This window comes from Talpa occidentalis, unplaced genomic scaffold (assembly GCF_014898055.3).
Source record: "Talpa occidentalis isolate TD23 unplaced genomic scaffold, MPIMG_talOcc4v2.1 talOcc4.3, whole genome shotgun sequence".
Lineage (NCBI taxonomy): Eukaryota > Metazoa > Chordata > Mammalia > Eulipotyphla > Talpidae > Talpa > Talpa occidentalis.
In genome coordinates this window covers 81,437,472-81,464,414 of record NW_023603184.1, presented here as the reverse complement: position 1 = coordinate 81,464,414, position 26,943 = coordinate 81,437,472, and the positions used below count along the sequence as shown (strand labels likewise).

Genomic DNA, 26,943 nt, shown 5'->3' with positions numbered 1-26,943 from the left:
AATTCTTTATACAATACAAAAAATGGTTGGAAACATATCATACCAGGAAGGGAGTTGACCATATTGAATCAAATTGAAGTGACATAGGAACTGAATTTCCTTGTGGTTCATTTTTATACTTTATTCACATTGTCAATAAATAAACCATTTTCCAGGTACTAGATTTAGTGAGTTGTCAAAACACATGTGTGGCAAAGCATTCTTGATTTTTCTGAACTTTTTTTTAAGATTTATTTTTATTTATGCATACAAGAACTGGGGTGTAAGCCAGAGGATGGGGGGTGAGAGGGTTCACCAGAGACAGAGTGGGGAGCAGAACTGGCAGATTTACAAAATCCACTGATGAAGGGAGCAGCAAGTCAGACAGGAGAAGTCTGTTGTGCCATGTGTGTTAGCTCCCTCGCTGGGGATCAAACTCATCCACAGTGACTGGAGATAGCTTGATAGCGCTGAGACTTAACCCAACCCCTTGAGCCACCAGGGAGGCACAGTTTTTCTGAATTTTCATTTCAGTATATACGAAGAAAGGAATATATGTGAGTATATTATGTAGTTAATTGACCAGGTGAAAATTAATTAAAATTATTTGTTGCCAGAAAGAACATCACATATTAGATATTTGCATGGTAGATGTGGTTGAGTCATGTAAGTATTTATGATATTTCTTGATGACAAAGCCTGTGATTTATCTTTTTGTTGCAGTAATTTTGATATTAATTATTATCAATAATGTTTAATATAACTTCTAATTAAATATCCTGTTGCTTGCTTTTCTCCATATGAAGCAGAAAGCTAAAAATTAAGTGAAATGAGGTTTTCCTATTTTTCAATTGTGTCACATTTATATTTTTGAAGTCTGTGGGATGAGGTTGTGTTCTTTAAAAGAAATGAAAGTTTTTAAATGATGAGAAAACCAAAATGAAGTCAGATGGTCAACAAAAAATAAAGCTATGACATCTCAGCAAAGTTATTAGTTTTCTTCACTCAGTTAGGCTTTAAAAAGTTCTGGTTTAGGACCTCCCTGGTGGTGCAACGGGTTAAGAGGCAACCTATGAAGTTACCCGCAAACTCTGCAGCATAAGTTTGATCCGCAGCCGGCCAGGGAGCAACCCACATGGTGCAGCAGACCTCTCCTTACTCGCCTACTCACCTGCTGCTTCCCTCAGCAGTGTACTTCTGCCTGTTCTGTTTCCCACTGTCTTTGGTGAATCCTCTCACCACCCCCCACCTTCTGTTTCCCACTGTCTTTGGTGAATCCTCTCACCACCCCCCACCTCTAGCCTGTACCCCAGCTCTTGTATGCATAAATAAATAAATCTTTTTTTTCTTTTTTTTTAATTCAATAACTGGGGTACAGGTCAGAAGCGCAGGAGGGTGAGAGAATTGACCAGAGTGAATTCACTGCAGACAGCTTCGCAGCGAGGTGCTCAACCACTATGCCACTGGGGAGGCCAATAAATAAATGTTTAAAAAAATAAATAAAAATAAAATAATTAAAAGTTGTGGTTTAGTTATTTGTTATAAGTGAATAACAAAAATGCTTTAGATCTATATGTTTAAATAAAGCTTTGGCCATTTGGTCTCCAATTTAGATATAATTTCTGTTGCATTAAATGAGTATCATCTAACTCCTATTGTGGATAGGATATGAGGTTTTTTTCTTTTTTTTTTTTTTTGGTAGGAAATGCATATACCCATTTATCTTGGATTACTTATGTGATTTTGAAGTCCTTACCTTTCCCATATTTAACGCTATTGTGTGACTATATTTCATATTTGTTTGTAAAACTGAGGAGCATAATTCTACAAGATTGAAAATTAGCATCTAAAATATGGCACAAAAATATTAAAATTCCATTTAAGAAACAGAAGTCACAACTCATTTTTTTTATTGTAATCTTATTCAATACTTCAAAAAATGTTTTAACCCTAATTAGGCTTTTGCTAGTTGCCTTGTTTACCATAAACAAAATCATGTAATATTGACCATAAAAGAATTAAAGGTGCATATAGGAAACTAAGTAGTTATCCCTTTTCAGCATCATAATACAATTTAAAGTACCCATAATCATTCTCTTTTGACTGCTTGCTTTTTTTCCTACTTAAATTGTGAATGCCATTAAAGAATACAATAAGGTTATGTAATGGAATTTAAACACACTTTATTGCAACAATATAAGTTCCATGTACAGTTATAAGCAATATGGCTGTACTTAATAATTTTACATTACAAGCATAATTGTGGTATCAAATTAGTAATTTTCACAAAGTACTTGCATTAGAAATTTGTATGATACAATATATTTCAATTCTCAGTTGCACAGGAAGATAACAATTTGTTTAATAGGAGGTCTGGGGATACAGTTCATACACTTAGATCTGATTGTCCTGCTTTATGCAAAGCTTAGATTCTAGTCATAGAGTTTTAGAGCTTGAAGAGACCTTAGAGAACAAATAATTCAACAACTTCATTTTACAGAAGGGAAAGCAGAAGTTAAGAGAAGTTATTTGACTTAAATAATGTAACATAAAAAGTTAGTGAAAAAGCTAGAATGAAAACTTCTCTTTAATTTTCTCAGTCATGAAAGGATATTGGCTCGAACTATTTAGACCTGGAAATCTCATGCAGAGAAATGGTAGTTATACTGATTGGGATGGAACCCATCACCAAGAGACTGAGGAGGAGGGGCATCCCAACCTGGAGTTGTTAGTGAAAAGGGGGAACCAGTAAAGAAGGCTAAAGAGGAGCAGAATGAGGAGAAAACCAAGAGAATGTGAGATCATTACTCCCCAGAAAATAAATAAGGGTTGAATCCTTCTAAGGGCTGTAAGATCGAGCAACAGGCCAGCTTAAATAAGGCAGCCAGGTTTAATGATTTGGAAATCACTGGCTCTCCTGGCAAGTGAATTTTGGTCAGGTGGTTAGGACCACAGCCTCACTGGGGTGGACAGAGGACAGAAAGTAGAGAAAGGGACTAGAGACAGAGCTCAGGATGTTTTTTCTATAGTGACAGTAACTGCAGGAAAAGAGAAGTTAAATGATGTCTTCATTAAGCTATTTCTTCAAGTTTGTTCTCCCAGTAACAAAAACAACAAAGATTAAATTGCTTTGGGAAATCAGGAAATGGGTTTGAGATTTCGTATAGGGGGGCATATGCACAGCAGTTTGTTGGAGGGTGGGGTGGGGATTATTAGTTAACCACCCATCCTAGAATGAAATGTGTGCTCAATTTATAGAATGCTGTGAAATCCCTGAGGGTGAGGAACACAACTCTTGCGTTCTTCACTCTGTCTTAACCTAAAGTCCTAGTCAAATCCTCAGAAAACTATCCATGCTTTCCTCGGTAAAACCCTCACTAAGACACCCCATATTTAATACAGTCCACCTTAAAGACTTGTTTCTTTTAGCAGGGAGCTCATCAATATCTGCACAGCCTTGCAGGCAGCTAGGAGGCCCGTCCATTAATGAAATGTTAATGACTGAATTAGACCTGTAATAACTGAAGTAGGAGGCACTGCTGTGAGTCCATTAGCATCAGCAGACCCTGCTGAGGAACAAGTAAACACTGCACACAATGAGAAAACTTTGCAGCAAAAAAGAGTTGGAAGTGTTACACAGGTGTTTTCACATGGAAAATGATATTTCCCTGAAATAGGATTAGTTTATTTAGCAGAGTTAATCCCAGTCACTATATTTCTTCTGACGAAAATAAAGAAAACAAGATGGATGATGTACTTATCCAAGTGTTTTGATTTTTAAAATTCCAATGTTGCACAATTGTTTTTGCAAAACTTTGAGGATAACTTACAACATTTGTCAGGTGCCAATTATTCCCACAACTATTGCTGTTCTTTTCCTCCTGCCTTGTTCATTTAATGATTAGTTTTTTTTTTCCCTTGTATTCCTTTCATTTAAACTTTTTCTTGCTTTTATGCTTTAAGTAAGCGCTATAATCTTTTTCAGTACCACATATTCAGTTTCGAAAAGGGGGGGCAAACAGGGAGATTTAGGATACATTTTTAGCCTTCATTAATTAATATGAGATGATTGTGAAATTCACTCTCAAGATGTAAATCATATGGCATATAAAATAAAAGCTGTTCTGTATTAGCATCAAGCTCAATTCAATAATATATTCTTCTTGTAATAAGCTTGAAGATTTACCATTTTTATTTAAACATATATTGTAATTCAATACTTGAACTGTAGCAACTTGATGTGAGACAAAAATAATTGCTATCTGAAGTTATTACAAAAGACAGACTAGCTAAGGGTAATTCTATTAGATTTCTTTATTACATCTATGTGGATCTTAATATTGTCCCATTTTCATATCTGTATCTCTAACCAGAGTTAAAAATAATATATAGGTGATTTGAAGATTAGATCTTAAGGTTCTTTAGCCATATGTTTTAGAAATGCATGTAAAAAAAATACCAAAAAGTCAGCATCATATTATTGTTTTTGTTAAATAAAAGAATGCATATCAAATAAAGTTGTTCTATAAAATGTATACCATCTCATACTTATCCTCAAATGTCCTTCCAGGTCCTTAATTCCAGATTTATTGATAACTAGTCATGTGACACAAGTGTTTGAACCTTTTGTAGATTTTTCTTAATCCTTAAAAAGAGAGTTTTATAAAGAATAATATCTATAGACATTTGTAGGGTCAAGAACAGGGCACAGGACACGTTTTCTGATCCAGCAGACCGGGTAAAGGAGGAGTCAGAATCTTTAGTGACTTTTGCAGGTCTTTTATTTAGATTTACCAGGCACATGGCAGGCAGGGGTGCTGGGGGGCCGGGAGGCTGGCAGTCCTCCCAACCCCCAGCAAATCCTCACTGTATCTGGGCTCTCTGGGTTTTCTCTCTGCTTCTCTTCTCTTGGCTTCTGTTCATTCTTGGCTTCTGCTGGCGTCCCAGTGACGCCACCTTTATAAACTCAGTCACTCAGCCCAGGGGTACCCACTTCAGGTGCCCGCCATCAGGCATGTATTCAGGACCACAGGGTTCCCTCATCTATCCTAATGGTGGGGGATGGGGGGAAGAAAAGCCTGATACTTTTTCCTTACCCTACAACATTTAAGCTTATTCATATGAATTTAAAATTTATGTAAGTATAGTTTCTGATATATTAAAATTAAGGGGTGGAAATAGGAGATGAGAAAACATGTTTCAAAGGTGCATAACAAAGTTCTCAGCTAACTCTGCCAACAAAAAAGGAAAAGTCTTATCTGGAGAACCCAAATTCACAGGAAAAATATAGTCCACATGAGCACAAAATAAATATTTTAACAGAATTCACAAACACCACAAATCATAAAACATATTTGTTTGAACAAACTGTACTCTAGCATAGTCCTTTAAGAGGTCAGATTGAAAGGGACAAATGAAAATACTAACAAGTTTCTCCTCTAAAACCTAAATGTTGGTTTGTTATGCAAATCATTAGCTCCTTGATTTACGTGTTTGGAGTGCTGTGTTTAACTTTAGACCTTACAATACATACAAACAAATGCAAGCTCCCACAGCACACACACACTACCACCATCTTTGTTCTAGAAATATTTGTCAGCTTTCTTTTTGCATTTTAGCTTGCTATCTCAATTCAAGAGGAGTTCTGCTGAGCATTTGCAAATAGCAAGCATGACACTTGAGTTGAAATTCACACCATGCAATGAACTAGCCTTTAAAGATGAGGCCAGGACAAATAGTAACACCTGACAAAAAGTATCATTTTGATTACAGCTAATGGAATGCTTTTCCTCATTCAGAACTTTCAGAGTCTGTGAGCACTGCCTTACAATTTTAAATGGATAAGAAAGTGAAATCTATCAAGCCCCAATGGTACAGTGATAACTATAAATATGTAACTTATGGATAATCTATTGGAGATATTTTCCAGAAGAGCCAACGATCAAATAAGGTATATACTAGTAGTATAAACACCATATGAGTTACTGCAAAATAATAGGCTCATAAAAATCACTCACAATAATAACAGTGAGTTTAAAGCCAATTTCAAGCAGTAGGCACTGAGCTTTGAAACAGAATCTCAGCATTTAAAATTGGATTTCTTTTTTTTTTTTCCCCTGGACAACTATTGATTCTAGAATCAAACATCAAAAGGCTTTTGTAATGTAAAGTGTATCCCCAAAGTTTTTTTTTTTTTTGGTCTTAAGTATTAATTATTCTGTAGAATATAATGAACAAACTATTCTTAAAGTTTTCTCTAATGCAATGCAAATTTCAAGAGAAAGTCTTGAAATAATAATATATCTATTATTTTTCAATCAAATAAGAATTGCTAATTCTCATTAGCAATGTATGTGTAATTTTCCCCTATGTCAAAGAATAGGATTGTGATTAAGTACAGCAAAAGCCCCATATTCTAAATGTTCCTTTAATTTTAAAATGTTTTACATTGTAACATAATATATAAATATTATGGAATAATAAAGCATGTGTCTTAGCCACTGTGGAAAATAAAATGAATTTCTCCAAAGTAAGACTGAATTAGGATTTAGCTAACTTTAATCAGAATAACTGGTGAAGCTCAATCACATTGCAAACTGGGGCTGAAGGCAAAGTGTTCACAGGTGGTAGCCCTGGAGGGGGGTTGCTGGTGAGGATTAATAGCCCCAGGGCAAATAGGAACAAAGCATGGGTGGGGGTGTGGAAACTCTGGTAAGAAATATAAGGAATTGCAAAAGCAGCCCCTCCAGGCATTCAACCTTTGGTAGTTTCAGCTTTTTCAGATTTTCACCAATTGTGGGTTCAGCCACTTTCTGCACCCACCATGTTGATCTTCCAGAAGGCTGTTGCTGGCCTCTGAAGGATGTGGAGAGGCTTCCAGCAACCAACCACAGAGAAGAAAAGTTTGTAGGCTTTGCAGGTAGCTGAGTGCCTTAAATTGTTCCCAGCTTTGCTGCTGTTACAGTGTGGAAGGGAAGAACCCGGATGGGGCACCTCATTGAACTGCATGAGTGTGGCCGTTTATCAAGGTCATATGGCTGCAGCAGCCGCTATTTTGACTGTCAATTATCTGGTGCTGGGCTGGCATATCTCATATCTCAGCAGCTCTGGTGAGCGCCTCCTGTTGTGTCTTCTGCTGTCTTGGTGAGATGGATCCAGGTCACAGGCTCCAGGCCCTCCGTGGCAGGAAGATACAGTCTTGGGAGCCTTTGTGTTTAGGACTATGAAACACTGGACACTGCTTCAGGTGAGGTAAGTGGCCATTTGTGGCCTCAGTGACTCTTTGTTTTTCGTTATTTGTTAAATAAGTCCCATTATTGTTGTTCTCTGAACCTGATTAGTCTTGCAATTGTGTGCACGAGTCAAGAACTGAGTGACCGGTAAACTATTTGGGCAGTGTCCTTGGCTAGTTTTAGTTACCCTGGCTGCCCTGTATCGACATCACCCTACTTAGTAGAGATTCCAGGTCTACACAGCACAGAACATGTTCCCCATACTTAGAACAGTATTGGTCCTTTTCCAGGCTGCTCTTTGAATGACTATTAACTCTTAATTAATTTTAACTGAGAAACTCCAACAATGATCCTCTCTTGTTCCCTCTGTGTTGCTAACACTTTTTGAAAATGTTTCTATTAATGCAAATTTTGGATAGCGAATGAGGCTTTCCCTTTAATTATATAGCTGTTTCGTTTATTATAATTCTTTCTTTTAAGAATCATGTTAAACCCCTATTGTACATAAAATGGTTTATTTGATGTACAATTATTTCCCTCCTCTCAAAAATGTCAAAGTTCAGTAAGAGGACCCTTTCATTCATTCATTCAGCTTATTTCTTGAATCTCTAAGTTCCAAGGTCTATTGTATATACTGTAAGTAAGAAATGAAGTAAGCTATCAGAATCTATAATTTTATGGGACTCATGTGCTACCTTAGAGTAAAAATGAAATAGAATGTTAAAACAAATGGAATATCACTGATAGAAAATAAGAAGAAAAATAGAGCAGACTTGAGTCGATGGTAAGTGACTGACTAAGGTGTTATTTTATCCTGAGAAGGGCATTTAGAAATGATATTTAAGGAGACATCTGAACAACACACATTGTTGAAGAGTTTCCAGGCATAGGGCAAAGCAAGCACCAGGTACCCAAGCTATTTGGTGTGGAATGAGGGTGAATGAATAGTTTGTTAAGAATAAGCTCTTTGAGCAAAGAGAGGGAAAAACATGGTAAGGATTTGAACATTTTATTCAAAGACTGGAAGATACTAACTGTGTATTATGAATCATATGTTTATTGTATTATGAACCATGTATTTATTTCATAGTTGTCTAAATGTCAAAAAGGTAAAATAAGTAAATATGGAGACTGTAGGGGCAGGATGGGCACAGAGTAGGTCTTCTATGATTTGAGCAGACCAGACGGGTAAAGGAGAGTCCTGAAGCCCTCAGTGGCTTTCTCAGGCTTTTATTGAGCTTTTACATGTAGTGTAACAACCGGGTACATGGCAAGTCTTTACTCTGGGTTTCTCTGGCCTTCTTTCTCCCCTTCTCTCTCCTACCTCTCTCCTGCTTCTGCTTGGCGAATATATCTCAATATTGCAGTCATGGCCCACAGAAGTAAATGACACAACTTACAACAGTGTTACAAATGCAGATGCCCCATCAAGTGGAGCAATCCTAATGGAGGGAGGGCAGAAAAGCCAGAAAATCTCTTATTCTACAGAGACTAAAAAGAATGACAATGTCTGACTTCACTAGAGGGTAGATGTTTTGGAGACCACCGGGGAAGGTCAAGAACCTGTAACCAAGAGGAAACTAGGATGATGTTAGGGAGATGGAAAATACACAATCTTGCAATCTAGGAATCATGACATTTACTTTCTCAGCTATTTAACAATGTAATGCATCCTAGATGTGTATTTCTTACTGTAGATTGTTACGGTCACATGACTGGAAATAGATAAACTTCAAAATACCTTCACATAACTGAGGACAGAGGAAAGGAGAACCCATCCCACTGAAGAGTTAAGAGGAAAAAATACTCCTGAACAGAGGAGAGGAAACTGGAAAGCCAGTAAGCTGCTTTTGTGTCATTTCAAAGGGTGACCCTTTTTCTACTTTCTTTCTCAGAGTTGTTTCACCCCAAAATACATAGTCCTGCTTTGATCTGAAGGGAAGAACTGGTAATGTCTCTGGATAAGACATACATTGCAGAGGCTCCTATTTATTTGTAGGTCTTGCAGCAGCCTGTCTACTTTTGTTATAGGACAGGGAGAGGGGCAGCCCAAGCCCCGCAAACCTGCCTATTCTAAATGGGTTCTGCCATCCGCCGCATCAATACAAAACATAGGAGACTTTAATGAAAAGGAACTTTAATAAAAACTAGGAAACAATACAGGTGAGGCAAAGAGTCTAGTTTCTAAATGAAGCACCCAAAGTTACCCATCCCCTCGTGGGTAAAAGTCCATCCATATGGGAATGGCGCAGAGCAAAGCCCCAAAGCCTGCTAAAAGTCTAAAGCATCTTCCAGTGGGGACCCACAGAGAAGGGTCACAAACAACCGGACAAGCCCGGAAGGAAAAGAGCAAAATCAACATCAAGATAAAAGCTGCCATGGTCACCTCCCCACGGGTCTCACCCACATCTGTGTCACCCAGTCCACGACCAAAAGACAAGCGCAGTTTCTTCACATGTCTCTAGGCTCCATGCGCCTCTTCCAGGTCTCCTGGCTCCATCCTGCTTCCTTCCTCAGTCCCTTCTGCAGCTTCTCCTCTTCCTGCTCAGCTCCACCCTCCCTTGGGTGGGGCAGGGAGCCTCCCCCTTTCCTGGGGACCACCCTGTTGCAATCCCCCCTTTTAATTTTATTCCACCATATCTATGGTGGCACAATCTCAGGGTGTAGTCTTAGGAGACTGTTTTTTTCAGGGTTACAATGTGTGTAAGAGAAGCAACAATTAGCAGCATTGTCCATGAATGTCCAGTATGACAGTTTCATTACTTAAAAATAGTCCATTATCCAAGCCAAAAGAAAAAAAAATCTGGAGCATTGGCTAAAACAAGATAGCAAATATATCAAAATCACAGGGAAAAAAATGTTAAAATGGTTCAACTTATGCAAAAACGAATTCTCTCAACCTTGATCCCAAACTTTAACAGCATAGCAAAAGTTTGCAAATTAAATCCACCTTTAAACCATTTTTCCTATTTTTTGCATAAAATCACAGGGTAGAAATAACTAACAGCATTTTTTTTAGCTGGCTTTGTTGAAATACTCCACACAGGATCAGAGCGAACCGGTGGCATCCAGTCGATGCATGCTTCAGGTATAAAGTTGGTCTCATCAGACTCCACCTGGGCTTTCCTCTTCTCGAGGGTACCAGGGCATTTTCGTTGGCTGGGTTGTCCAGTCCTGCCAATGGAGGCAAGCTTCCTCACCTTCTTTGGAGGTCTCTGGAACCCTACAAACAAGGCAAACAGGTTCTCCTCTTCTTGGTTCAGCTCTTTTTCAACTTTCTGGAAGAACTCCACACAAAGCCACACAATCAAACTCACGTCCAATTTTTTTTGTTTAAGCAGACAAAATCCCTATGGAAGTTATGCAAAAACAGACTGAGATAAGTAGCAAAAATTACTACCACTATTTGTATGCTGTGTTGGTATTAAGGGGAGAGAAAATGTGACAAGTTAGCTTTGCTGGAAAAAAAATTGCTGCAGATCCTGGTTACTCAAAACAAAACAAAACAAAACAAAAATTTCGTGGATTCAGGACAGAATGCATAAAAAGAAAATTTCCAGTATTATGTCAAAGAAACCTTAGTAAATGTCAGGTGTATTTCCAGGTCTATTGAGTCCTTTGTAAGAAAGTTTTACTCTCAACAGTTCCATCAATAGGAATCTGTTGAGACCTTTTCTCCCTATATTTCCGGAAACAATTTCTGTAGGTGTGAAACAATTGAATTATACAATATTACAAGGTGACAATCACCATTGACAATTTACACACATACCAGATACTACTGTTAACATATTGTACATACCAAAGTTTTTCCATTTTCCCAAGTGACAATGCTTCCCTTCCAGTTTTACGTCATTAGGTAAAAGCCAAATAGAACAAATTCATGTAATGCCTTTCCAGGAGGAAAAGGAGAAACTTCGTGGAGTGTCTCAGGAGCTCTACTGAGGTTCCACAAAATTTCCTTGCATCAGTCAAATGACAGGCTACCAAATTTGTACTTGAATTTAGATTTCTGGGAAGCTTTGCCATAGATATCAGAAAATTAACAGAAACAACAATATTCAATCTCTATGAAGGCACCGGCTTAGTTCAGTAGCACAATGTTGACAATCAAACCATAACTTTTTGTTTTTCTCATAACCGGAGACTCTTTTTTTTTTTTTTCCAACGTCTATGGGCACCATGTATACCAATCTGTCAATCACTGGAGGTCAAGACAGACAGAAGGACATACAGACATACAACATATAGACAAAGACAGTTTTTTTTTTTTAGTTATGCCACGTAGAATATGTTATGTAACTGCAGTTTTACTCCATAGGCTCAGAAAAAAAATATCAAAGTCCAAAAAAAATGTGGAGTGTTGCTGGCAGAAAAATTTCCAGTTGTCATCCTGCAAACCTAAGACTTTGGAAATAGGAAGGAAAAGTTTTATTAATCACAAGAGTTACATGACCTTGTTTATCACCTTAGGGTTTTCAGTGTTGAAGACTTTTTATTAGAAGTCAATCCTGGGGTATTCTGTACAGCAACTGAAAGAATAAAAGTAACAGTTAACTTTCAAGCAAAAGGAGTCATCTCTTGTTAGCCACCAAGCAGGCAATCCTTGGGTTTCCTGGAATAGAACCTGAAAAAGCAAAATCAAAATATCAGTAATTAACTTTCAATTAAAAGGAGTCATCTCCTTACTTCTGTTAGCCACTCTGGGACAGAAGCTGAAAGAGCACATTAAACATCTAAGCACAGATTACACCTCCCCCACACTAGGGAGGGACAACAACAACACAGGTATGAAAACCTGGTACAGTTACATGATGCACCCTAAAGAGTGCTTTCCACAACAGACCTTCCTCAGTAGGAAGCAGAAACTTAGAATCTTGTCTTACACCAGCAATTGAACAAATCCAGTATTCAAAATGGCAAACATGCCCAAAACAAATTGTGTAGACAAAATTCACAATAGCAAATCCTTCAAGACTCAGACAAAATCTTGTTAATTTTTCTGATCCAGACTTTGCAAAAATTCAAGTTATCTCCAAGAATCCATCAAGGATACCAGCGATTACCAGTTACTGCTTAAGGCTACTCTTTCCTTAACACCCAGGCATACATTTGCTAATTAAAACACCACTGCTCCACAGTTGGCTTGCAAAACCCATCAGACACAGGGCAGGAAGTAGTCAAAGACAAAGCAACATACCACTGAAGAACCATTATTGCCTTTAGAAATGCTAATGAGACAGCAGAGATTACAAAAAGAAAGAAAAAAAAAAGTTTCAAGTGGCCTCAGACGCCATTTTTGATCTGGCCACATGGTCCAATGTACTGCTTAATCTTTTGAGTAAAACTGGCACAGAACAATTTCCACAAAATCAAATGTCTTAGCAAGTCACTACAAACAAATTACATACAGACACACAGAATCTTCACAAAGCCCAAGCCAGTTTTTTTCAACAGCAAATCTGTTATATGAAACAAACACACTGGAGAAACCAAAATCGCATTTGCGCTTATGGTAGCCAGTGCCATAGGGAAGCCCAATTTCCCCATGGGGCTGACTAACCACGGATGGCTCTAAATCACGTTGGACGCCAAATCTGTTATAGGGCAGGGAGAGGGGCAGCCCAAGCCCCGCAAACCTGCCTATTCTAAATGGGTTCTGCCATCCGCCGCATCAATACAAAACATAGGAGACTTTAATGAAAAGGAACTTTAATAAAAACTAGGAAACAATACAGGTGAGGCAAAGAGTCTAGTTTCTAAATGAAGCACCCAAAGTTACCCATCCCCTCGTGGGTAAAAGTCCATCCATATGGGAATGGCGCAGAGCAAAGCCCCAAAGCCTGCTAAAAGTCTAAAGCATCTTCCAGTGGGGACCCACAGAGAAGGGTCACAAACAACCGGACAAGCCCGGAAGGAAAAGAGCAAAATCAACATCAAGATAAAAGCTGCCGGGCCTCCCCGGTGGCACAGCGGTTGAGCGCTGGGTTGCGAAGCTGCCAGCAGCCTCTGCAGCGCCGGTTCGATCCCCGGCTGCTCCCCAGCCACCGGAGGAGGGTCCCACATGGCGCGCAGACCTCTCCTGCCGCCCGCTGCTCCCCTCAGCAGTGTACTTCGGTCCTTCTGCCTGCTCTGCTCCCCGCTCTGGCTCTGGTGAATTCTCTCACCCTCCCGCGCTTCTGACTGTACCCAGTGCATGTATAAACAAAACAAACAAATGAATAAATAAATAAATAAATAAATAAATAAATAAATAAATAAATAACATGCCTCTATTAAAAAAAAAAAAAAAAAGATAAAAGCTGCCATGGTCACCTCCCCACGGGTCTCACCCACATCTGTGTCACCCAGTCCACGACCAAAAGACAAGCGCAGTTTCTTCACATGTCTCTAGGCTCCATGCGCCTCTTCCAGGTCTCCTGGCTCCATCCTGCTTCCTTCCTCAGTCCCTTCTGCAGCTTCTCCTCTTCCTGCTCAGCTCCACCCTCCCTTGGGTGGGTCAGGGAACCTCCCCCTTTCCTGGGGACCACCCTGTTGCACTTTGACAAAAATTTACCGTTGTTATATTGTTTCTCAGAACCACATTTAGCATCCAATTAGATTTTATTTTATAAATACCTTCCATTTCCCATTGATTTCTTGAGCTTTCTTGTCTACCCTTTGTGAAGAAAGGAGGAAAGATTTTATTTTTCCCTCTAGGTTAATTCTACTCATTTGAACTTGTCAGTGGTGATTATAACTGAATTTTAAGAACTCCAAATGTTCAGACATTGCAATTAATCAGCTGCTTACTAAAAGTGTAACTACCAAAGTATCAGATGTGCTGGTTACCTTCCAGCAAATCTGAGGGGAATTCTGGAGTGAACTATACATTAATGGTTTCTAGATCTCTCTTTCGGTTTTCTAGAAATACAGTTTTCTTGTTTCCTTACATTTATTAATGCAAGGAAATGTTGCACACTCTCTCTAATGTTGCACTCTCTCTTATCTGTACTTCCATACATACCTGCAAAATACAGTCAGAGTATAAGCTTAATTGCCCCTATTAAAAGCAAAGTTATGGAGTGAGTACACTTACTGAGAGGAAAGAAGCTTCAAAGAAGGGTTTAATAGCCCTGTCATGTTCAACAAACAGGTGAGCCTAGCACACCCGAGAATGGGAAGGACAAATTCCAGAAAAGAATGAAAAGGGGGTTTTGCCCATTATTGATTGGATAGCTTCAAATTGGCATCCTAGTATCAGAAACTCAAGGATGCTTTCTTTGTCTTATAGCTTTGGGACAAGAGGACACATTCTGGAAGAGAAAGAATGAAAAAGTAATAGAAAAAATTATGTTCTTTGCAAACAGGACAATTTTCCCTAGTAGATCTCCATAAACACTGATTCATTAAAAGTGCTGAGGAAAGGAGAAGGCAGATAAGCTGTAGTATGCTAAGTTGGGACTTCTTTATGGGGATGGTTCCATTTTAGCTTCACAAATCACTGTGAATTTGTCTCTCTATTTTGAGATAAAAAACAGAGTCTCAAGATATTCATCAGCTAAGATTTGAACTACATGACTCTAAATACCAAGACATACTCAGTAGGTGCCTAACCACAGTCTTTCTTATGAACCAGGCTCTGGTTCCTGCACCTTGACTACGGGTATACTGACAGAAAGGGTCCAAGTGGGACCCACGATTCTATATTTTAATAATCTTTCCAGGTGATTACTCTAGTCAATAGGTATTGTCAGTCACAGCAAAATGCTATACTGTTTTCAGAGAGTAAACCTGTCACCCTAGTGTGCTGAAAGAAAAAAAAGTTGTAAAGACAATGTGCAGTGTGTAAAATGTTATTTTTCTGAATTATCAGAAAAGATCTTCAGCTCTGCAGGACAAGACAGTGCATGCATATGAAATTGTAAAGGAAAAGATATAAATAAAAGTATCTTGTGATGATGATACAGGGATCTATTTTAGAAGTTCAGAGCAAACAGAATAGACATTTGAGGTTTTTTTTTATTTTTTAAAGATTTATTTATTTATGCATACAGGAACTGGGGTGCAGGCCAGAGGTGTGTGTGGGGTGGGGGGTCAGTGAGAGGATTCACCAGAGACAGAGTGGGGAACAGAACAGGAGGACTGACTGAAATACACTACTGCTGAGGGGAGTAGTGGGTGAGAAAGGAGAGGTCTGCTGCGCCTTGTGGGTATCTCCCTGGCTGGGGATCAAACTTGTGCTGCAGAGACTGGGGATAGCTTCATAGGTTGTGTCTTAACCCCTTGTGCCACCAGGGAGGCCCAATATTTGAGGTTTAAATGGAAAATAATTCCTTGGTTAAGAAAGGGAAGAAAGAAAGTAATGTGATTGGTAGGAAAATCCATTAAATTCCTTTCCAAAAAAGTAAAATGTGGGCCTCCCCGGTGGCGCAGCGGTTGAGCACTGGGCTGCGAAGCTGCCTGCCCGCAGCCTCTGCAGCGCCAGTTCGATCCCCGGCCACTGGAGAGGGTCCCACATGGCGCAGACCTCTCCTGACGCCTGCTGCTCCCCTCAGCAGTGTACTTCAGTCCTTCTGCCTGTTCTGTTCCCCACTCTGACTCTGGTGAATTCTTTCACCCTCCAGTGCTTCTGACTGTACCCAGTACTTGTATAAACAAATAAAATTAAAACAAACAAACAAACAAAAAAAGTAGAAAGTAATTGGATCACCCACCATGATAACAAACCAAAGAAGTGGAGCTCATGTCTTTATAGAAGAGAGATGGACTTTTGCATATTTAGTGCAGTTCCTGACAGTTCTGGGAGAGGGACCATCAAGAGACAGATAGAGCCTGAGGGCCTTACATGCCCTTTCAAGAAAATTAGCCTTCAGTGGTTGCAAGGGTTTATGCATTTTAACCTAGGAAGATTTAGTGTCTGTATGTAATCATCATGTTTCTAGGGTGGCTGCATGCTATTTTCTTTTATTTAAATTCTGTTAGATACCTGTGAAGATTATACTTTTTCTGTTTTGCTTTTTTTTTTTAATTTTGTGGAATGGGCAAAAGGGAATTATCTTATCCCCTCATTAGAGACCCCACTCATCTCTTTAACAACCCACCCACCAGAATCTTTCAAGGCTGACACTGCACACAAAACAGCCTGGTCACAGAGACTTCCAGATCTTCCAGGTGGATTGAGTGGGAAAATACTGGGACTAAATAATTCCACAGTTATGACCATGGAAATGTTCCAAAGTTGATTGCACCACCTTGCCTTCAATTGTAATCACATAGGGAGTTTTTTTTTTTTTTAAATGCTATGCCCAAGCAATACTCCAGACCAATTAATTCATTGTCTTGGTAAGGCCCAGGTATCAGTATGTGTGAAAGCCCCCAAGGTAATCCCCAAAGCATCCACTATTGAAAACCAGTAATCTGAGACTTTACCTGTTTCTCTCAGAGTTTATAGATTTTTTACCAATATCCTATAATATAAATGTAGAAATTTTTCACATGGTGAAAAATTACACCTGTAACTGTATCTGTAGTAATTAGATATTTGCTTTGAAAGCCAAAATAATTCGTACACATCATTATTTTAATTCTAAGTTAATCCTATTTTAAATGTTCCAATTTAAATATATTAAAATTATGTATATTGTATACATTTGAGAGAAATATTATCTTTGAGGAATTTGACCATATATGCTCATAACCAGGTCATCATTTACAAACTTTGCAAGTAGCAACTAAATAGAAAACACTCCTATTTAGGAGATTCAGTGGTAAAAATTTGAAATAAAAACCAATTTTTGAAGAATTTTTAATACTAATAATAATTAATAGGATAATCATTAATTCAGTCTTAGTTCCATTGCCCCAATTCATGTTGATATGTAGGAAGAGACTCTTTCCATTATGATCTTAAAAGCACCTGGTTCACTGGAAAACTTTAAATTTTCTCTCTTTCCCTCCATTCCCACTCTCTACCTATTGTTTGTTTCATTTAGTGTTAAATGCCAGGAGGCCATGTGAAAGATAATATGGGATTAAGAGAAGCTATTTGGTCTTACAGAAAGTCAGTTTATTATGCATGCTAGCCTCCTAATGTTTAAACTTCTCATCCTTATGATAAGGAATATATTAGATTTAGGTTAGAACTGTTAGGAATTTCTGTATGCCATATGTTGTAAAGAAAAGAAATCAGATTTAGGAGCCAGGTGCTAGGGTAAGCAACACAGTTCTTGAGTTAACAAGTTGTACTGTCTTGAATAAATCACTTAACCAACCTCTCTGACATTAATCTTTTCATCTCTTCACTAAAGGGCTTGGAAAACACTGAAGGGCTTAGTCACTTCTAACTTGAACTTCTTATGGCATATATTTTAGATCTGTGACCTATGGAAATAATTACATTTGGTGGAGTTTGATGGTGATTCCTTTCATTTGTTATAAATCAAATGTAGGGTGAATAAACAAGTTATGTAGGGTTCCCAGAAGAGACTAGAAAAAAAAATTCTTTCCTGTAACTGTGCTTTTTATAATTGCAGGTTACACAAATTTCCATATTATTTCAGTTTCAGAAGCTCTGCTCAGCATTGATTTAGAGCATTCAGATTATATTAAATATGTATGTTTCTAGGGTACCAAATGATATTATATGTACTTATAATTAAAGATTCTGGTGTGTGTTTCTGGACAAAATGTTGCTACAGTTAAAAAAAAAAAAAATGAAAAGGGGCTGAATCCAAAACCAAACAAAACCTCAAACACCAAAAGCTACACAAATGAAAGCTTAAGATCTGACGAGTAACAGCAGGACCAAATCCCTGAGTATAAACTGGCAGAGGTGTGGTTTCCAAAGCTACTCCATCTACTTGTATACACAAAACTTGAATTTATTGGACTTTATTGAGATGACTATTTGCTTGTATGGCTCAAGTTTTGTTTCCTTGAGGGTTTCCCAATCTGTCTTCCTCTTAGGCAAACTTCATGAGATAAATTCTTTTCATCTAGGACATTTGTATTCCTCTTATCCTTTCTCCTTTTAAGGTAAAATGATCTTTAATCTTTGTTAATTCCAATGAAATTTGACATATTCTGATTCTCAGGCAAAAGATTTCTTTTCACATACCTCTTGAAGGATAATGATCTCCATATATTTGAAGGACAGGATAATAAGGCTTGACAACTAATTGAAAGATAATCTACGCCACAGTCCTGGTTTCACACATGTCTACTCTAGAACACAGAAATTAGCTCCTCAGAATAATCCCCTCCTTGTTTCTCTGAAACAGCCAAGTTTCATATGAACTAATCGTATTGACAGGATGACATGGTTTACTTACTCAGAGTACCTAAATTTTGGTCAGTGATATTTGACCAATATAGAATGACAGGCCTGGGTCAGAGAATAAGAGGAGACTTCTTCCATTGCTGTCACTGTTGACCCATATCACACACGGGACTTAACGCTGACAACTGATACGTACTTTCTTTCTGATATGCACATTTTCTCAACGACAAATCTACCCTCTTTGAATGTTAAAATGATATTTTACATGACTTTGTAATTCAAGAGTGTCAGCTTTGTGTCTTATGATATAAAAACAATCTTTCCTATATGGTACTTTCTGGTACATGTACTGACGTTCTTGAATTTTTTTCTGTTTCAGCTTATACTGGTGAGAAATCTGCTATCTCAGGCCTATTGGAACCCAAAGACAAAAACAGTACTGATTTTCAGACATACTTTCATCCAGTACTTACAAGTAGAAAACCAAAAGTCTTAGATTCTCTTCTTCCACATTTCTGAATTCAAAACTTTTCTAAATATTTACATAAGAAAAAAAAAATTACAGAGCCTTCAAAACAAAGTGCATATATGATGAAAGTATATGTGAGAAAATTAAAATCTTTTTTGCTATATTTTATCAGCTCTCTTATTGCATCATACAAATATCCATTGACACAGGAAAAATTTCAAACTATTTAATGGGATCACAAATGAATATTATTAACCAGTTCATCTCTAGTTCTTATGTAATAAATTTACTCAAGCATTTCGACTTATAGTTGATCTTCACTTCTTATTTAAGGATTCAGTTCAAATAATTTGTGCTTGAAGTGGCTGATGAGTTGAAAGAAAAACATATCTTTATATAATGGGTATACAGAAAAAAATATATATATATACAGAGAGAAAGAACAAGTGTTATACAGAGAAAGAATATGAGAACATATGTTGCAGATACATATTCTCGTTATCTATATCTAGATAGAAAAAAAGGAAGAAATAAAGGAAGATAGACAGACAGACAGACAGACAGATAGATAGAAAATAGAAGAGAGACAGAAGATAGAAGATAGACAGACAGATAGACATTCTTTCAATTCTTGGCCACAAGCACAAATCACTGTGTAAATTTATTTAAGTCTCTCTCTAATTCACCCCCCCCCTTCCTTGTATTCTTCATAAGTCAGGATGGGAACAACTCCCTGATTCTAGAACATTGAACCCACTCTGATGGTGAAGAACTTCTATTACTGCTGTTTAGCTAAAGGTGGGGTTAAACTAAGGCCATTTCCTCTGCTCAAGGTATTTCTTAGATGTTTTCATGTCTAAATGTCTCTTAATCTTCAACTATCAGTGAGATTCTCACGTCCTTCATAAGATAACTTGGCTGATATTTACAGACAAAATGGTACTTTTCCCTAAACATTCTTACCATGCTTTATCTGTATTCTTTGTTTTTACAGTGCTTTTAGTTTTAGTCTGTGTGTTTAGTCATATAGAAAGTTCTTTCAAAGAATAAATGATTCTTATTTATCTCATTTTTCTTTGTGTCTTTTACCATCCTACCAGAATACGGTGAATCAGTGAATCATATAGATATTTAATTCATAGCTTTGAGTATAGGAAGGAAAGAAATGTAACACTTTTATTCTTTGTATGGTGGGACAGGGACAGTACTTTTGTTTTACTTTGTATAGTCTTATTTCCAGCCTAAAAGAGGGGAATGATTTGCTCTTTTGTATTTTGCAATCTCTCTACCCTTAGGTTGTGAACCTAAATTAAATTCTGGTTCCTTTTTAAATGAGGATCACTTCATTTTACTCCCTTTCTCAGAGTTCTTCGCTACCTTGAAAATTTCTAGGATTTTACCAGATGTACAATGGCAGCAGAATCTTATAGCAAACCATTGGTATTTTGAGGAATTCAGTTTACATACTCCTCAACTATGTCAGGTAAAAAATTATTCAAAGACCAAATAGTGAAATCATAACTAGGATTTTCATTTACATAACAATAGTTCCAACATACCAACAATACCTAGAGTACATATATGGTTAAGAATATAATTAGCTGCTGTTTTTTCCTCAAGGGGCTCATTGAGCAAGCTGCCACCAGGATCTCAGGAACAAAGGCTTATTTCATTTTAATCATATCTTAGATTAGAGAAGAGTCACAATAGTAGAGGACTACTTTATTAAAATATAAATAAATGTAAGTTATAACACATAATTATCTTAGTCACGAGAAGTTTGGTCTTCTAGCATTGTCCTTGCTTGAATTTTTCCTGTAATCTTCATTACTTAGAAACTGTTGAGATGTACCTGAAAGAATAAACAATATCTAAATATAATAGGGGAAAGCATTGATGCATTTGACTAATGTTTGGAAGTCTTTAGACAATAAGAAAAATTATTACAAGGCAAATGACATAATGGATTAAGCTATTTACTGCACAAATGACAGTCATGTAGCCATTATATATAAAAAGTTCATACAGATCAACAAGAAAAAATGTTTTGAAAATAGACAAGATATCAATTGGCAAATCACTGAAATATATAGTAGATAGTACATATATGAAAAGCAAAAGCATCCCTATATAAAATTGACTTCATAAAATACATTTTTAAATATTAAAAATCTTTTCAATTTGAAAATACTGAGTTGTATTGACATAAATCCTAAAATTTAATTTCTACAGGTCATTTGACCCAGCAGTTCTACTTCTGAGAAATTACTTTGTAAAAATGCCACCAATAATACAAATTGAATGTTAAAGAAAAATGGAATTTTTAAATATGTGTCTTGAACCATAAAATATTCTTATTTCAATCTCTCTAAAATTACCACCAGTAGCTGATTAGTCGGTAGTAGATGTTCAAGTATTAAGTGAACACAAGCTATTATTGTTCCTCTGTAGGTAGATACATTCTGGGTTAATATTTTAATATTTTCTTTGGAATTTTTGTGTAACACACCATTCTACTTTTACTTTTGGCTAGGTATTAAAAATAATATAGATGCATTTCTTGATTTTTTTTTTTTGCCCCAAAGGTATTTTGCAAGTCTCAAAAATATATTTACATACATCTAAAAAGCAATATAATAGTCATACTTCGATTTAATTCCATAAAATTACAAAAATAATTTGATATTTTTAATGAAAATAGATATACCAAATATTCGAATACTTTTATACTCTATAGGGGAAAGTACTTTTCATATAGTTTATGCTTTTCAACCACAATATAACTAGTAAGTCTCACAAAAGTTGTCTCTGAGACAATACAAAGTAGAATTCAATCTCTATTGGGTAGCATTAACCTTTACTCAATCATTAAACAATGAGAAATATTGGATTGTTTTTGTTATGGATTAAGAAAATGCTTTTGGAAACAGATAAACATTTGTTCCTGCTGGAAGCTCCTTCAGTGGTAATGCATCATTATGCCTGACCAGCCCTAGAAACCTTGGAAAGACAAAATATGTACATGTTGGTTGTTAAGCATATGTGATGTGTTTTGCTTTGTCACCTGGCAACCAAAAGATTTTTGAACATTGCCAAAATCCAAAGTTTTGAGACTCTTAAGCTGTTTATTTTTTTGTTCTAGATTGTAACCGAGGTATATTTTTGTTTGAAAGTTAATTGTACTTCTTGAGTTTTGATAAATTTTGTTTAACTTAGCTTTGTTTAACTGCATAGTTAGACATGGCAACTACAATTCGCATCACAGTTCATGCTAGTGATTTCAACCTACCTGAATGGTTGATGAATTTTAAAAATCACATCGATTTCATGTCTTTATCATGACTTGATGTAGCCGAGAAAGTGAAGTGACTGCAGAATGTGGAATCAGAGGATGAGTGTTCTAATCTTGCTTAGCTCTGTTATTCAAACTAGCCTTCAGACTTCAGAAAATCATGTAATCCCTCTGGTCCCAATTTCTTCACAATTTGTAAATTAAGGAGGTTTGATGAATAAGTTCAAAGAGCTGTAAAAAGTATTTGAGGTGTCCATTCTCTCTTTAAATGGGAAGGATGTAAAAGATTTTCAGTCTAGTGACATATGGATACATTGGCTTCTCATTCTTCCCCCGTCAATTCTTGAGCCCCACAATCAATCCCCAAACCCTTCAGCATTCTCATACCTAGAACTGCTAGGACATAAATCTTACTAAAAACACATGTAAGAGTCATATACTTAAAAAGTCTTTCTGTACCCATTATTGCTGTACACCACCAAAGATATTGAATCATTGTTTTTCTTCTCCCTTTTTAAAATTTGTCCATCATTTCCCTTACTCGTGTTCTAGTCTATGCCAGGGATAAATCATGCTACTCTAATTTAATTTGGTTTCCTGAATTTTCACAAACACTGGAAATCCCGAAAGGCTGAACTAAACTACAGAATCAATTGATTGTAATTGACAAAGTTTCTATAATTACCATCTTTATCAAACATCTAAATTACATATTCAAATAATACCTCAAAGAAGGATGAATAATTTCACTATAACATCCTATTTAGTGATGTTATATCACTGTCTGTGACATTCAGAGAATACGAGGTCTATAAGTAAATATTTGTCACTGGAGAACATCAGCCGATGGCAAAATAGACACCAGAGCACTACATAATTTGTGTTTGTTCAGAGAAAGACAACTCAGATTTTTATTATCTTAATGATAAAAAAATTGCTCTTGCTACTTGTTCCAGTAAAAAGAGAAATATTCTTAAATGCTAAGGCAATAGTAGCTCCTTTGGTGAGTGATGCGCCACTTAGTAATAATGCAGTACATTTTGAAAAGATCTGTAGTTTTTCAAAGACAAACATCAAATAGAAAGAAAAAGGTTATGTCACCTTCACCCTTCCAGTACTGTCATTTATATGCTATCAGCTCATTAAATTCACATTAGGATACTCCATGGGACTTGAGTTGCTATTAGTGCACCTAAAATGGCATAACAAAATCTCAGTTCGCTTTAAGAGAGATGGCATTGCGACATTTTGTATTTCATCACTGAATTATTACAGTCTCAGATGCATTCTGCTGTGATGGTAATGGAAGGAGGAGTACAAGGGAGGAAAGCTGTCCATTTGTTGTTCCCCAGGGAGAGAAAAAGGAAAGTTTGATTAAAAAAAATTTAAGAAAGAGAAAGTAAAGCATTAACAATTTAACCCCTGTGTCAAGGCTGAAAATCCACAGTACAGGCAAATGCTACATTTTGAGATCGGCTCAGAGAAACTTAAGGTGAAGTGAATATACAGAATGCCTCAGGAGTTTGGCTGGCTAGTTAGTTTATGCTGACAGGTGGATGACCTTCTGGATTTCATATTACCTTTAAAAAGCTCTCACTGATGGCACACCACTATCTTTTTCTATTATATCCTCGCTGGTTATGTCCTTGTGTAAAACATATGGGTAATCTCTCAAAGGTAAATAATCCCATGACAAATATTGTGAATATTGGTAGTTCTCTCTATGTTAACAAACCTGTCGTGATAACAAACAAAAGTTACTTTGACATATAAGATTTTATGCAACAATTTTATTGCATTTTCAATGATCAAATTGTGCATTTGACAAAAATAGAGCCATAAATGAAAGAAGCCTGGCATAGCAATGGCTGACATATTATTATAAGATTAATGTAGGTTCTGAATACTAGTATACTTATGTTTTATAGCCAACCAACAGAAATAAACTGAGTATGTGCTGGTGTAATATCTTCATATTCAGAAATAGCAGAATATGCATGCTTAACATGAGTTGAATCCATGTAATAATGCAATCACACTATCTCAGAAAAATCATTTGTTAGTGATAGACACAGAATTTTATTTTATTTTTTAAAAATTTATTTATGCATACAAGAACTGGAGTACAGGCTAGAAGTGTGGGGCGAGGGGGACAGTAAGAGAATTCACAAGAGAGTGAGAAGCAGAAAGGCAGATGGACTGAAATACACTGCTGAGGGGAGTAGCGGGTGAGTCAGGAGAGGTCTGCTGCGCCATGTGGGTGGCTCCCTGGGCAGGGATCAAACTTATGCTGCAGAGGCTGCAGATATCTTCACAGTGCTGTACTTAACCCCTTACGCCACCAGGGAGGCCCAACACCAAATTTTAATAAGAAAATCACATTGTCTTGGATGCTTAGAAATAATTATCACAGTATTGTATGACTGAGAGTTTATATGATATCATCATTTGCAAATATTTAAATTGTGGCTCTGCAGGTGTTTCAGGCTTTATGGCTATTGCTTTCTTTTTGTGTCAATTATTGCATAAATTAAATTTATCAAGTATGTAGAAATATGAATAACTGTAGCTTCTTAGGAGACTTGAGTTGTAGCTACTGCACTATTGCTAACTGTGTGGTTGGCACTCCAATCCTTTAAGCATAGGTTTTCTCATCTAAAACAATGAAGGGCTGAAGAATACAAACATCAAGATTCAACATATCTGTGTTATAGAAGACTGCAGCATGTTTGAAAAAGTCCAGGTTATTGGTGTTTGCTTGACTTTTAACAACCAAATAGACCTAAATATGTCATTTTCACCACAGGCCTTAGTTTCCCTTTTTTTTTAATTAAGTAAGACAAATCATTTTTGGATCTTAAGAACATCCTAAAATCTAAATTTCTGTGTGTGTGTGTGTGTGTGTGTGTGTGTGTGTGTCTGTTTATTCTCCCATCCTTTCCCAGGTCTAGTATAATTTACCATGTGATACCAGACTAGGTATTGGAGCATATATAGTACCCCACATTCTTGATGGCAGTTATTTTTTTTAAAGATTTCTATATTTTTTTTTATTTATACAATCACTGGGTACAGTCAGAAGCATGGGAGGGTGAGAGAATTCACCAGAGCCAGAGCAGGGAGCAGAACAGGCAGAAGGACCAAAGTACACTGCTGAGGGGAGCAGCAGGCGGCAGGAGAGGTCTGCGCGCCATGTGGGACCCTCCTCCGGTGGCTGGGAGCAGCCAGGGATCGAACCAGCTGCGGGCAGCTTTGCAACCCTGTGCTCAATGGCTGTGCCACCAGGGAGGCCCGATGGCAGTTATTTTTTTTTTTTTTTTTTTTTTTTTTTTATAAATTTTATTGTTATATTCCCATACAATTGCCGCCCCCCATTCTGACCCAATCCCTCCCCTCCCGCCCCTGCCCCCCTAAAAGTGTCTCTGGTTCATAGTTTTTTGTTGATTTTGATTTTCACTTTCTTATAGTTTTTCATTTTCCTGGTCCATTATTTAAGTTTTCTAGATTCCTGCTATGAGTGAGACCATCCGGTATTTTCTTTTTCTTTTTGGCTTATTTCGCTGAGCATGATCCCTTCCAGCGCCATCCATGTTGCAGCAAATTGCATGTGTTTATCTTTTTGAATGCTGAGTAATATTCCATGGTATATATGTACCACATCTTCTTGATCCAGTCATCTATTTTTGGGCATTTGGGTTGTTTCCAAAGCTTAGCTATTGTAAACAGTGCTGCTATAAACATAGGGGTGCAGGTGTTCTTGGAATTGATGTTTCTGTGTCCTTTGGGTAAATACCTAGGAGTGGAATTGCTGGGTCATATGGAAGCTCTATGTTTAGTAGGTCCAGAAATCTCCACACAGCTTTCCACAGTGGTTGGACCAGTTTGCACTCCCACCAACAGTGCAGAAGAGTTCCTTTTTCTCCACACCCTCGCCAACATTTGTTGTTGCTAGTTTTTTTAATATGTGCCATTCTCACTGGTGTAAGATGGTATCTCATGGTAGTTTTGATTTGCATTTCCCTGATGACAAGTGATGTTGAACATTTTTCATATGCCTGTTGGCCATTTGCATTTCCTCTTCAGAGAAGTTTCTTTTAAGCTCTTCTGCCCATTTTTTGACTGGATTATTTTCTTTGTTGTTGTTGAGTCTCATCAGCTCTTTGCAGATTTTTGTGATCAGTCCTTTATCATTAGTGTTGGGTGCAAAAATGTTCTCCCAGTTGGTGGGGTTTCTCTTTGTTTTTGTTATTGTCTCTTTTGCTGGATGGCAGTTATTTTTAATATACCAATCTACTTCCAAAAGTTTAGGAAAAAACTGCTTATTATGATCCCAAAAGAACTGGTATGAACAAGTCAAATACTTACAAACTTGTTTATCTTTGCTTCTAGTTTTATCTTAGGTATCTAGTTTTATATTTGCCTCTAATGCCATAATCTCCCATCCTGTTTTATTTGTTAATGTCAGTTCTGTTCCATGATTAGGTTATTTCTTGAATACCCATAACTATCTGAGTTCATAACCATCCTAAAAGGATGAGGAAAATGAGACCCATACTGGATAGATGATTCATTTATGGTAACTGAGCAGGATAAAAACTCAGAACAGAATTAAATCTCATGATTTTCAGTGCAGTGTAGAACCAGTGTTCTGCTGAGTCAGGGTTCTCCCATGTCTTCTATCTTTCACTTGAATTCTTATTTTTTTTTAATG

At 37.1% G+C, this 26,943-nt stretch overlaps 1 long non-coding RNA gene across 2 annotated transcripts in view; it reads left to right on the top strand.

The window, feature by feature from the left end:
• Positions 1 to 6,757: 6,757 nt before the first annotated feature.
• The window catches only part of LOC119254747 (uncharacterized), a 93,800-nt gene continuing 73,614 nt past the window's right edge, over positions 6,758 to 26,943 (top strand). The window contains exon 1 of one of the 2 annotated variants that reach the window (XR_008553552.1): positions 6,758 to 7,225. This is a non-coding gene — a long non-coding RNA (uncharacterized LOC119254747). Of the gene's footprint in view, positions 7,231 to 26,943 lie in introns of both variants that reach the window. The other variant, XR_005127340.2, reaches the window with a different exon arrangement.